The sequence below is a fragment of the Odocoileus virginianus genome, chromosome 16, assembly GCF_023699985.2.
Source record: "Odocoileus virginianus isolate 20LAN1187 ecotype Illinois chromosome 16, Ovbor_1.2, whole genome shotgun sequence".
Lineage (NCBI taxonomy): Eukaryota > Metazoa > Chordata > Mammalia > Artiodactyla > Cervidae > Odocoileus > Odocoileus virginianus.
Window position 1 is genome coordinate 12887445 of NC_069689.1, and position 12583 is coordinate 12900027.

The following is a 12583-nucleotide window of genomic DNA, read 5'->3' on the forward strand; positions in this document are numbered from 1 at the left end:
TGGGTTCAGGAATCAGTCATTTAGACTCGGGGCTCATGGGAGCAGGGCCGCCCCATGCAGCATTCCTTGAAGCATTCCTGGCTCCACCACCTCCGCAGCTGAACTTGGAGGCAATTATAGGCCTGAAATGGCCAAACAGCCACTGTCCCACCAGCAGGGATTATCGGGGTTTAGCAGTTTTCTGTGTAAATGGCCTCCATGTGGAGAGGATCGCACTGCCTGGAAATTTGGATTCTGGACAATTCCAGTAGAGACAGAGCCAAAATCAACACGCAAAGCTCCCGAGACCCAGTTAGCAGGTCTGTGGGTCAGTGAAGATGGAGCCTGCAAGATTTAGCTAGTGAAAACAGAGCTCCTTATCATCCACCCAGATCTCCACCTCCTCTCCTCCTCCCCCCGCTTCTGTCAGATCTCCCCCACATCTCTGTTCTCCTGACTGCTTACATCTTACTCCATACCAGATCCTGCCGAGGCCCATTCACATCTCTCCTTGTGCACAGATCTCTCCAATGCCTGGTCATTCCCTAGTTCAGATTGCCACTGTTGTCGTGATCTCCTAGGTGACCCTTGACCATAGTTTCCAGCCCCTCTTCCCCCACCAGACCATCCTCCAGACTGCATCTGGGTCGCACCTCCTGAAAGTCAACATTTTATGTCTCTCCAGTACTGAGAGACCTCTCTCACAGGATGCCTTTCAGTGCAGACGTGGGCCCCGATCCTCTTCTCCAGACTGCCGGCATCAGGATTACCTGGGGCATTTACTAGACCCATCGTTTCTCGGCCTCAGTCCACGCACTTTGGAGAAGAATCTCTGAGGGTGGCACCAGGGCCTTGGATGATCACAGAGTTCTCCAGGAGGATCAGAAGTGAGGCCACGTCAAAGAGACGCTGGCCTTGACGTTTCATCTTTTAACTCTTTTGAGTTACTCTTTTATCTTCTACCTCCTACCCATTTTCTTACCCTAGGGATGTTTAAATTCATACCTTTCTTGGAGCAAGATAGACACTTTCTTGTTACTATGCTTTTGTACCTGCTGTTCCCTTGGTCTGGAATTTCTTTTACCTCCTGCAATTTGCAAATCCTTACTCTTTCCCCAGCTTCCCTGTATTAGTTTTCTATCACTCTGCAAGAAACACAACTGCAGATACACGTGGTTACAGCAAGACACTGTGTTGATGACCGCACCGTTTCTGTGAGTCAAGGGATGGGGTATGGCTTAGCTGGTTATCTGTGAGGGTCCCTCGAGGCTTCTATCAAGATGTCACTCACGGCTGGGGGCTCATGTGGAGGCTGAGCTGGGGAGGATGTTTTTCCACTCCTGTGTTAGTGGCAGCACCTTGCTCCTCACCACTGGGGGACTGGGAGCTTCAGTTCCTTGCTGACCGTCCCATGGAGCCTACCTTTGGTTTTCTGAGTCTGCCTGCAGTTCTTTGTCCATGGGTTTCCCAGCATGGCTGTTTGCTTCCTTACAGTCAGCCAGGGAGGGAGAGAGACTCCAGCAAAGAGACTGCTGTAGCCTTATGTAACTTATTCAGGAAATCACAGTATCATTACTTCTCATAAGCTTTGTCATATTCTATTGACCAGAAGCAGCCATGGCCCCAGAAACACCCAGGGCATGAGATCATATAGTATGTGGGCAGCAGTAGGTGGGCATTGTGTGGGCCACGTTAAGAGTCTGTTTGCTACAATCCTGCTAAAAAGTCACCTCCTCTCTGAAACCTTCCCAGATGACCCTGGGAAGGACTAGCTGTCCACCCTTCCGGGTTTCCATGACAATGTGTTTCACAGACAGTGTGAACCTTCCGGGTTTCACACGGAAGTGTGAACTGTCCATTCTTAGCTCACATCTGAAGAAGACTCTTGGAAACAGTTTGGAGACTTTTCCCCCTTTGGATTACATTTTTTTTTTTTTAATTTCAATTCTCATACCTCACATTTGTCTGTGCAATTTTAAATAAGGCCCTTTGTCAATCAGTGTTCATGCTTATCTGCCATAAATAATTCATTATCCAGGAGAAATATTTGTAAACAGGAGTTCCTGCCCCCGCCAAGCCTTCTTATTCTCCTTTCTCAGGTTGTGGGTCTCTAGGAAACTGGATGCATAAGTCAGGCTTGGCAGCGGGGTAGGCTGTCTTGGACAACAGATGAGCTCTGAAACTACAGACCGAAATGCTTGTGAGCATGAAAGAGAAGGTCAAGGTCAAAGCACCTCATCCTCACTACCCCTTTGTCTCTCTCTGCCTCTTTCACACTCCCCTGAAGCCTGTCTCCCCACTCTTCAAACATTTCTTAATAATCTGTAATTTCATGAAAGGGATAAAGGATACGGGGAACCTCGAAGGTAACTGGATTTACATATGAATGTTGCATTTTCATTTTAATTTTGACAAAGTGTAAAGGTTGCTAATAAAAGCATCATTACTGCCTCACCATCTCTTTGATGGACTTTGGAACAGATTGCTAAGATAGGGAGACAAGTCCCAGGGTTACCCGTTTCACCAAGAGCTATCGTTCATCCTTCAACAAAAAACAAAACATCATGACAATTTTTTTTTAAAAGTATTAAAAAAGAAATGACGCTATTTTCAAGGAAGTTATGGCCACTGTGAGCACTTCACAGAGGAACCGACTATGCTGAGGGTTTTGGAAATGGATCTGTGTTTGCCAAGACTCGTGGATGGTCAGGTGGCTGGGTCTTTTGGAGGCCACCCAGGGTCTGTAATGCTTTTTATGAGGTGATCGTGGATCAGCCCTGAGGGTAGGCAGACCAGGAGCTGAGCAGTCCTGAGGTTTGAGCTTAAATCTTGGCTTCACCGTAGAGATAAGATTAAGGAGGTAGAATCAGAAGGACAAGTTGAACAATGAGATGTGGGGTACAAGGGGGAGAGCAGGGGAACAGGATGACATCCAAGCGCACCTGGTCCAGGGACGCCTCTGCTAGGGTGAGAGATGAGCGGGGTGTCTGATGTGGAACAGGCTGGTGAGCTGGTTGCGTGCCTCTGGGTTTGGAGATAGTGACCCGGATTCTTGGCCAGTCCTCAGCCTGATACCAGATTGAAAGTGAAAGTCGTTCAGCGTGTCCGACTCTTTGTGACCCCAAGGACTATACAGTCCATGGGATTCTCCAGGCCAGAATCCTGGAGTGGGTAGCCTTTCCCTTCTCCAGGGGATCTTCTCAACCCAGGGATCAAACCCAGGTCCCCCATATTTCAGGCAGATTCTTTACCAGCTGAGCCCCAAGGGAAGCCCAAGAATACTGGTGTGGTTAGCCTATCCCTTCTCCAGAGGATCTTCCCTTCCCGACCCAGGAATTGAACCAGGATCTCCTGCATTGCAGGTGGATTCTTTACCAACTGAGCTATCAGGGAAGCTTGGCCAGACCTCAATCTGACATGCCTGAGTGACTAACACTTTCACTTTCAATTTGATACCAGCTTGCTGCGTGACGTTCAGCAAGTCACGTGTCCTCTCTGGGCCCCCGTGAGACCAGTGGCTTTTCACATGTGCTCTGGCGAGCCCCCCAGAGTCCTGCGGAGGGATGTGGGTGTCCTCTGTGTCTGCAGGTATCTCTGCACACCTCAATCAGAGCAGCTTCACTTTTAACTGCTCCGTGTAAGATTTCATTTGAAGAAAGATTTTTGTGGATTAAAAGAAACACTGAAAAGCAGTGGTTGGATGATCTCTGCAGACCCTTCTATGATTCTCTACTATTTAAAAATAATTAGATGGCTTGCATCAATAGGCGAAGCTTCCTGTGTCATATCTGAGTGCACTGAGTGTGTGTGGTTTTTACAGCTAAAGTCTGTTTTTCTGCTGGCTCATATTAGCATTTCAGAGCTATTTTGTCTTCCTTCTTATCTGATCTTCTAGGGGCAATGGTTCTTAAATGCTGGTATTATGTTTACGAGTTTCAGTTTTCACTTGTGTTAGTTTTTTTGTTTGTTTGTTTCAGTTATATGGAGTCAGGATCTTTTGAATCTCTTTGTTGTTTAGTCGCTAAGTCGTGTCAGACTCTTTTGCGACCCCATGGACTGTATACAGCCCGCCAGGCTCCGCTGTCAATGGGATTTCCCAGGCAAGGATACTGGAGTGGTTTGCCATTTCCTTCTCCAGGGATTTTCCTGACCCAGGGATCGAACCCACATTTCCCTCACTGGCAAGCAGATTCTTTACCTCTGAACCACCAGGGAAGCCCTCTTTTGAATCTCTAGAGATGGAGATTCTTAGGACTTGGGTTCCAATCATCAATAACTTTCACTGCTTCAATGTCCGGTTGCCAATTAAATTTGTTTTCTTTTCTCCAATCACTCCTGAAGAGCTCGAAGTTCCTTTAAAAATGGTCTAGTCCAGCTTGTCTTTACCCAGGGCAATCAAGGCCCTGAAAGACCTGTGAAGTGACCAGCTGTGAATTCCACCCACGTTAACACTGTTCCAGGGCCATTGAGCCCTAGGTCTCTCCTATAACTGATCTGTGACTAACTGTGTGTGAGTGTCGGCTTAAATTACCTCTAGCAATTCCTTATACAAAGTAAAGAATTCCTTTATGTTGCAAAGGGTCACCCTTCCATTACGTGCTGGAGCTTACATGCTAATTACATTATGAGTCAGCCTAGTAGAACATAAGTAGCTCACAAATATTTCCATCTACATTATTCCTTTTATTGATAAGACATGGGGCTGGCAATCAAGAAACCTGGGTGTATATATATATATACAAGCTTGATGTAAGGAATCACTTCTTTTGATTAATGCCTAATTTTTTCTTGATTAGAAGAGTAAATAGATACTCATTATGGAAAATATGGCAAAGATTGAGAAGCTTACAATCACCTCTCATCCTGCCATCCATTGATTAAAAGCTTACCATTTTAGTATATCATTGTAGTCACTTTGCTGTGTATGTATGTTATATGTATACTAATGAACATTACTTTTAATGGACCATTTTTATCTGCTTACCATTCAGTCTCAAGCATTTACTCCTGTCTTTCTTAACTAAGTGCCAGCTTTCTAATAACCACTGTCCAAGTGAACTGTGGTGTTGACGAAGACTCTTGAGAGTCCCTTGGACTGCAAGGAGATCCAACCAGTCCATCCTAAAGGGGATCAGTCCTGGGTATTCATTGGAAGGACCGATGCTGAAGCTGAAACTCCAATACTTTAGCCACCTGATGCAAAGAGTTGACTCATTGGAAAAGACCCTGATGCTGGGAGGGATTGGGGGCAGGAGGAGAAGGGGACGACAGAGGATGAGATGGCTGGATGGCATCACCGACTCAATGGGCATGAGTTTGAGTAAACTCCGGGAGTTGATGATGGACAGGGAGGCCTGGAGTGCTGCAGTTCATGGGGTCGCAAAGAGTCGGACACGACTGAGTGACTGAACTGAACTGAACTGAAGGATGGACTGGACCCCCTGAAGGACAGGGAGAACTTAACAACCGAATGTGTACATGGAGGATACGTGACTCCTGGACAGGAACATCAAGGTACATCTAGGAGCAGAGGCAGGGTTGGAGCAGGTTTGGTCTGTGCCTTGCTGGCCACTGCATTCCTCAGGGCTCATTAAGCCTTAGCCACCATCCCCTCCTTGAGAAAATCACACTGAGGCTTCACGTTTGCAGTCTTGCCCCCCGCTCCACAAGGAGGAAACCACATTCATTCTCCCATATGCCAAGGATACCACAGGCAGAGCCTGGAAAGAAATGAAAGTCCCCCAGTGTAACTTATAGATGGCCAGCCTTAGAACAGGGCACGTTGAACCCAATCCTCCAAACTGGAAGCACTTGTTATGTAAGTTGCATTCCTACCAAGGGGAGGCCCTACATAAGTTACTCAGTGCCTCTAAGGCTAATAAACAGCATCTCCAAAGAAGGAAGGCTTCCCTGGTGGCTCAGATGATAAAGAATCTACCTGCAATGCAGGAGACCCAGGTTCAGTCCCTGGGTGGGGAAGGTCCCCTAGAGACGGGCATGGCAACCCACTCCAGTATTCTTGCCTAGAAACTCCCTTGGACAGAGAGGCCAGGCAGGCTATAGTCCATGGGGTTGTCGAGAGTCAGAGATGACTTAGGAATTAAACCACCACCTCCAGAGGAGGGCCTTACCTGGCGGCTCAGATGGTAAAACATCCGCTTGCAATATAGGAGGCCCAGGTTTGATCCCTGGGTCGGAAAGATCTCCTGGAGGAGAGCATGGCAACCCACTCCAGTATTCTTGCCTGGAGAATCCCATGAACAGAGGAGCCTGGCAGACTACAGTCCCTAGAATTGCAGAGTTGGACACAACTGAAGATACTTAGCACACACACACCAAAGAGGAAATTTATGTTTACCAGGGACATGCAGTATGCCAGACATTTTACAAGTGACTTACCCATCCTCAAGACACCTCTGCTTGATGGAATGACCACCCTATGACAGATGAAATGGCTGAGGCTGACAGGTTAAGAAATTGGTCCATTGCTACCTGACTGCGTCCTGATGGAGCTGAGATTTAAACCTGCTGCTGTGTTGCTCTGAATCCTGTCCTGTGGTCTCTGAGCTGGCAGGACTAAACTAGCAGAAGTGAGTCCCTTGCTCGAAATTTTCTGGATACACCCGCACTGGGCTCACATGGAGATGATGAGGAGTAGCCTTATTTTTTCTTCAGCTTTTCTGGAATCAGTAATGTCAGGAGACCAACCTGGGTTACGGGGCAGGGAGGAGTTAGGAAGTGTATGTTTGGGTCTGTAGTGGCTTCGTTGGACAGGGGAAGAAAGGGAAGGTGGCTGACCACCTCAGCCTGCACCTAGACTTGAATCCCTGTCCCAGGGACACCATAGTTTGGCAGTTTGGAATAAAAACTTTAGGGCACACAGATAAAGTTTGGGAAGCATGGTATGGCTGCTCTGAAGTCTAGATGTCATTGATGATTAAACATCCAGTTTCTGACTCCCGTCTTTCTACCCTGGATGCTGAATGGCTGGAGATGTTTCTGGAAGCTGAGTAGTGCCTGGCAGCTGAGTTCTCCTCATTATCCCTGGGGTCTTGAAGGGACTTGCTGATGATGGAGAGGCTCCCAGTCTGGACTACTCACTTCTTGGACAGGTGCTCCAAGAGAAGCCTTTCCCCTCTCTAAGGCTGGGTGAGTTCTGGGGTTCTAGTGCTCCCCAGAATTGCATTCATTCTCCCCAAAGAGATGACAGGTGTCCAGCCTTGCTTTTCCCCTCTCTAAGGCACCTGGGCATGGGGAGAGCTCTCAGTTTGGACCCAGGAGGCTGAAGTTCACATTCCTGCTTGGTGATGCTCCATCTCTGTGGCTCTGGGCAATTTATATCACCTCCTGCTTGTCAGATTCCCTGATGGGGCAAATACCCACCGCATAGAACCGCCATGAGAACTCCCCACCATAAGACTATAAAGTGCTTTTTAAACCCAAGCTTATTGCACAAATGTGGTTAATGTTATACTTTCCAGTTCTTTTTGCTCCTGCCAGAGAGAAAATACACACACACACACACACACACACACACACACACACACACACACACACACAGAGGCACACACACGGACACCTCTCATTCTTTTGCCTTTATGCCTCCAACTGTCCTGGTTTCAGATCTTGGTTCCTACTCACTTCTGCTAGAATAACATTCACTCCTTAAAATGCTACTTAGCTTTCTTTCTTTCTTTTTTAAATATTTATTTATTTTGGCTGTGCTGGGTCTCCGTTTCTGTGCGGGCTTTCCTCTGGTTGCAGAGCGTGGGGCCCACTCTAGTTGCGGTGCATGGTCTTCCCATCGTCATGGTTTCTCTTGTTGGGGAGCACAGGCTCTTGGGAGCACACCGACTTCAGTAGTTGTGACACACCATCTAAGTTGCTCCGCTGCATGTGGGGTCTTCCCGGACAAGGGATCAGACCCATGTCTCCTGCATTTTTAGGCGGATTCTTTACCACTGAGGCACTGGGGAAGCCTGCTGCTTACTTTTCAAGGCTGCTTCCTCTGTGACGCCTGCCTGGGTTGTTGCTGTTCACAAAGAGAGGACCAAGATTTGGATTAGGTGTCGGGATCGCTGACTCTTGATCCTGGGTAAGCTACTTCATTGACACTCGTTTCCCATGAGGTCACTCACCCATTCATCCATCCACTCACTGCTCTGTGTTCTGAAGGTCTATAACCAGGGCCTTTTATGCAGCTGCCGGGGACACAGGGCAGGCAAGGCTGGACACCTGTCATCTCTTTGGGGAGAATGGATGCACTTCTGGGGAGCACTAGAACCCCGGAACTCACCCTGTTACCCTGAAACTCCTGTCTCCTCTGTGGTGTGTCTCTACCCCTCGGGCCAGCTGTGAACTTTCCCCGATTCCTGGATTTGATCATAGTAACCAACTAGGAAACATTTGGCCACCAGGGCTGCTTGGTGTGTTGGATCTGAAGTAATTGAAGGATTAGATCTGCACATTTCCTTGGAGGGTGTGTGCCTGTGTGTGTTTACTCTTCTCCCTGCAAGTAACAAGTTCAATATTAATCTTCATTTCCAGGGAAATAATTAGTGTTAAGTGAACTGTGATTTCTATCTCGAGTTATTTCTCATGTGCTAATATAAGCAGCAAGGAAAATGTTGTGTGTTGGCCAGATCCAGAGTTGCAAAGACATATTCCAGCATAGGGAGAGAGGCGGGGAGGGGGTGGAGGGCCCAGCAGACCACCCATTCAAGGCAGGATTGAATTCCAGCATGCCAAGAGTCTCCAGCTGTGGGGAAAATGGTCCTTTCTGTCACAGACTCCTCTAAGTGGGACCAGCCCACCCACGCACTCGTGTGTCGGAGCTCAGAAAAGAAAAAGAAATAGCAAAAGAAAGAAAAGGAAAAAGCCCAGCCTTGGGCATGACCTCTTGTCTCTGGAATCCATGGTGTCTTCTCTGCTCAGACACTTCCATCTGACTTTCTCTCCAGCCCTGTCTACACCAAACCTTGAAACTGGATTCTTGTGTGTGTCCTGCATCCCAGGCTCAAAACCAGTTCCAAGGCCCCTCAAAGATGTCTATGTCCTAATCCCCAGAACTCATAAATCTGTTAAATTTATGTGGTGAATGGGATTTAGGACTGGAGGTGGGATAGAGGTTTCTAAGAGCTGACCTTGCCATCAGAATTTCCCCTGGCGGCCCAATGTCATCCCAATGACATTGGGATGGTGAGGGTCCTCACCAATGAGAGCAGGAGGTGGGGGCGGAGGGCAGGGTGCTGTGATGGAGAAGCACCTGTCCTGCCGTTGCAGGTGTGAAGATGGAAGAAGGACCATGGGCACCTCCAGAAGCTGGAAAAGACAAGAAAAGAGTCCTCTTCTGGAGTTTCCACAAGGGAGGCAGATGTGATGCTGGCCTAGTGAGATGCCTGGGGACTTCTGTCCTCCAGAACTTCCAGAAAATAAATCTGTGCTGTTTCTGGCAATTTGTTACAACAGCAACAGGGGGAAAAAAAACCTCATATGTGAGTGAGCGAGCATGTATGAGTGTCAGTATATGTGTAGAGTGCGTACGAACAAATGTGTGAGTGTGCGTGTGCGTGTGTGTGTCTGCTTGTGTTCATCTTCTTCCAGGGGAAATGTGGTTGGCATGTGTCTCATTCATTTATGCTCCAGTCATCACAACGCTGCATGCTAAGAGCTCTTTTATGGCTGTGTGGTCCTTGGGGGAGCATCTGAAGTCTACTGACTTCTCCCTGGATGGACTCTGGCCCAGGAAGTGGACTGGCCTTGCACTTCCATCTCAGAGCCTGCCAGACTGTGCTGGCTTGAGCTGCCTCCCTATGATTTGGAACCTCAAGATTTGATGCCACAAGGACAGCTGGGCTCCAGAAGCTCAACATGGGGCTTTCTGGAAGCTTCTGGGCTAGCTTAGACCGTGGTTGGGTTTGGGGGACAAGTAAAGGCTCTGAGGACACCTTGGTTTACTGTTGACCCTGAATTATGGGGATGCCCACAATTATCTGGTCAAGGCAGCCCCCATAAGGGAGGAAGCAGAAGGTCTCAGAGGATTTTACTGCTCTTTCACCACTAGCCAGAGCCTGGGTCCCACTGTCACCCAAGGATACACATGACACCTATCCCATAAAATTAGAGCTGATACTTGGTGTGTGGGCAAAGCCACCTCTTTACTGGATGCTAAAATACAAAAGTGCTTCTCAACAAAACTAATTGGTAAACAGCCTGTCTCTAAGGTTCCTGAGTGCTGTCTGGCCCATCTCCGCTTCCTCCCTGGGATCCACCATCTAGGTACCAAACAGTCAGTGCCTGCCCTGCAGGGTATCCCTGGCACCTGACTTCAGCCCTCCGGCCTATGTCTCTTCTGATTACCTCAGGGTATGTCTTCTCTGTGTTGAGTGTTTGGGACATTTTATCTGATAGTCTGGACACTCAGATGAGTCACGGTTAAATATTAAATAGAGAACACAATAGAATATATTTAAATATTAAATAGAGAACACGTTAAAGAGAGAACATAAGCTCTTTCATCCTCCCAGTCTTTCTTGGGCTGATCAGCCACTCTGAGTCCCAGTTTGCCTATTCTCAAAATGGGCAAAATATGTTATATCACCAACAGAACCAGACTGGCTCACTCTGTAGCAGTTTCTGCCTAGTGATTGCTGATTCACTAAAGTGCCTCTTAGTTCCTGCTCTACCCTAGGTGACTAGGATAGACTGGTTGCTTCTGGAAGTCTTCTTGCTTGATTATATTGGTCTGGATGGAGCTGGTTTCTGCTGAAATAGGTCCTTCTGTATGAACACCCAACAGTGCTTCTCTCAAGATTTTTTTTTTTTTCAGTTTTTGCTTTCAGGCTGGGGGTGCTCCCCATCTGCTATGACTGACGTTCTTTGGGCTCTACTGCATGATAGCTGAGATTTTCCAGGCTCAGGACATCAGCCCTGTCCACCACTGCGCTCTGCAATGCCATCCATTCCCCATGAGCCTCTAACCTGACACGTGAGAGGGTGATTCTCCTGCTGCTCCCACATCAGTCATTAACTTCCTACATCTCGGCTTCCTAATAATTTCTGTCTTTGCTTTAGTCCTGCCAAATCAACACACAGGGACTCAGATTCTATTTCCTCATCACACTTGGAAGGTCCTGGCAGACACTCCTTCGCTAGCTTTGGATTCTGACCATTCACCCTCTAAGGACCTCCCCAGTCCCTCTCCTTTGGTTGTCTACATTGGAAGGACAGTGGACTTTGTCTCCGGGACCTCAAGATGTAGAGCTTCAGATCACAAATGGGTAGGAGCTACAGGGACTCAGGGTTCTGATCAACTAAAAGGACTTGGGACAGTGGTTGGGATTATCCCAAGCTGGAGTGGGTACCCTACTGGGCTTTCAGTTCTTGGATCCTGAGATGGAAGGTAAGAAGAACACTTATTGCAGAGATGGAGTGTGAGAGCTTGACCTGGAGCAGGTGTAGGAGGAGAAAGAGAGGTCCCATTAGAACACCTTGTGAAGGTGGGGTCAGCGCTGGGCTGGAGGTGAAGAAAGAAGGATGAGGCAAACTGGAGGCAGATCCTTGATCAAGATTCTACCAGCTCGTCAGCTTTCATTATTTTTGGTATTTCTTGGACTCACTTATTGAGAACGTAAGTGAGACTAGATTGAGAATATATCATCAGTCTTGCACCCCCTTGGAGGTCTGCGGTGGATGAATAATGACCCTTCAAAGGTATCTAGGACTTACTTCCCTAAACCTGCGAATGTTACCCTACGTGGCAAAGCATACTTTGCTGATGATGTGATTACCCTTGAGATGAGGAGATGATCCTGGATTGTTTGCGTGGACCACAGATATAATCAGGAGTACCCTTATAGAGGGGGACAGGGAGATTTAGCCATAGAGGAAGGAGGAGGAGAGGCGATAACTGAAGCACAAGGTTGGAATGATGTATGGATGGGGTCATGAGCCAAGGAATGCAGGCAGCCTCTGATTTGTTACAGCAGCTTTTGGAAATTAATCCAAGGCTCTGAGCTGAGATGACTGCTAGTATGTGACACACCCAGGAGATGGAGGTTTGTAAAGGAATGTTCCTGGTGACATATGGGAGACTGTATCGGGCTTTTGTTGAGCTATGACTAATCTATTTTGTTGGAACAAGAAATGGATGAGATGGAGCCATAGACTAGGACTTAAGAGGCAGAGTTTAACTCTGGTTCTGCTCTAATCTGCTTTGACCTTGGCCAAATTCCTTCCATACTGTGCTTACCAGTCTTCCTTGTCAAGGGAGGGGCCAAGCCTGTGAACTCTGATGATTTCAACTGAATATGTTGAGATCACCAAGATGACGGTGAGAATAACACCAGTCCCCAGTTACCAGGTGCCTCCTATGCACCCCACAGTGTGTAAGGTGGACCTTACATATTCATTTGCACTTGACCCATGGGACTGCTTTCTGCTAAGCGCTCTCTGGAGCAGGCATCATGTAAGACTTTGGGACGCAGCATGAGTGAGGCTGATTTCTTCCCTGCCTTCCTGGAACTGATCTTCGTCAACTCAATTCTCACAGTCACCTTTCTAGGTTGTAAAGAACTATTTTTTTTCTTTTTTACTTGTCAAGAAA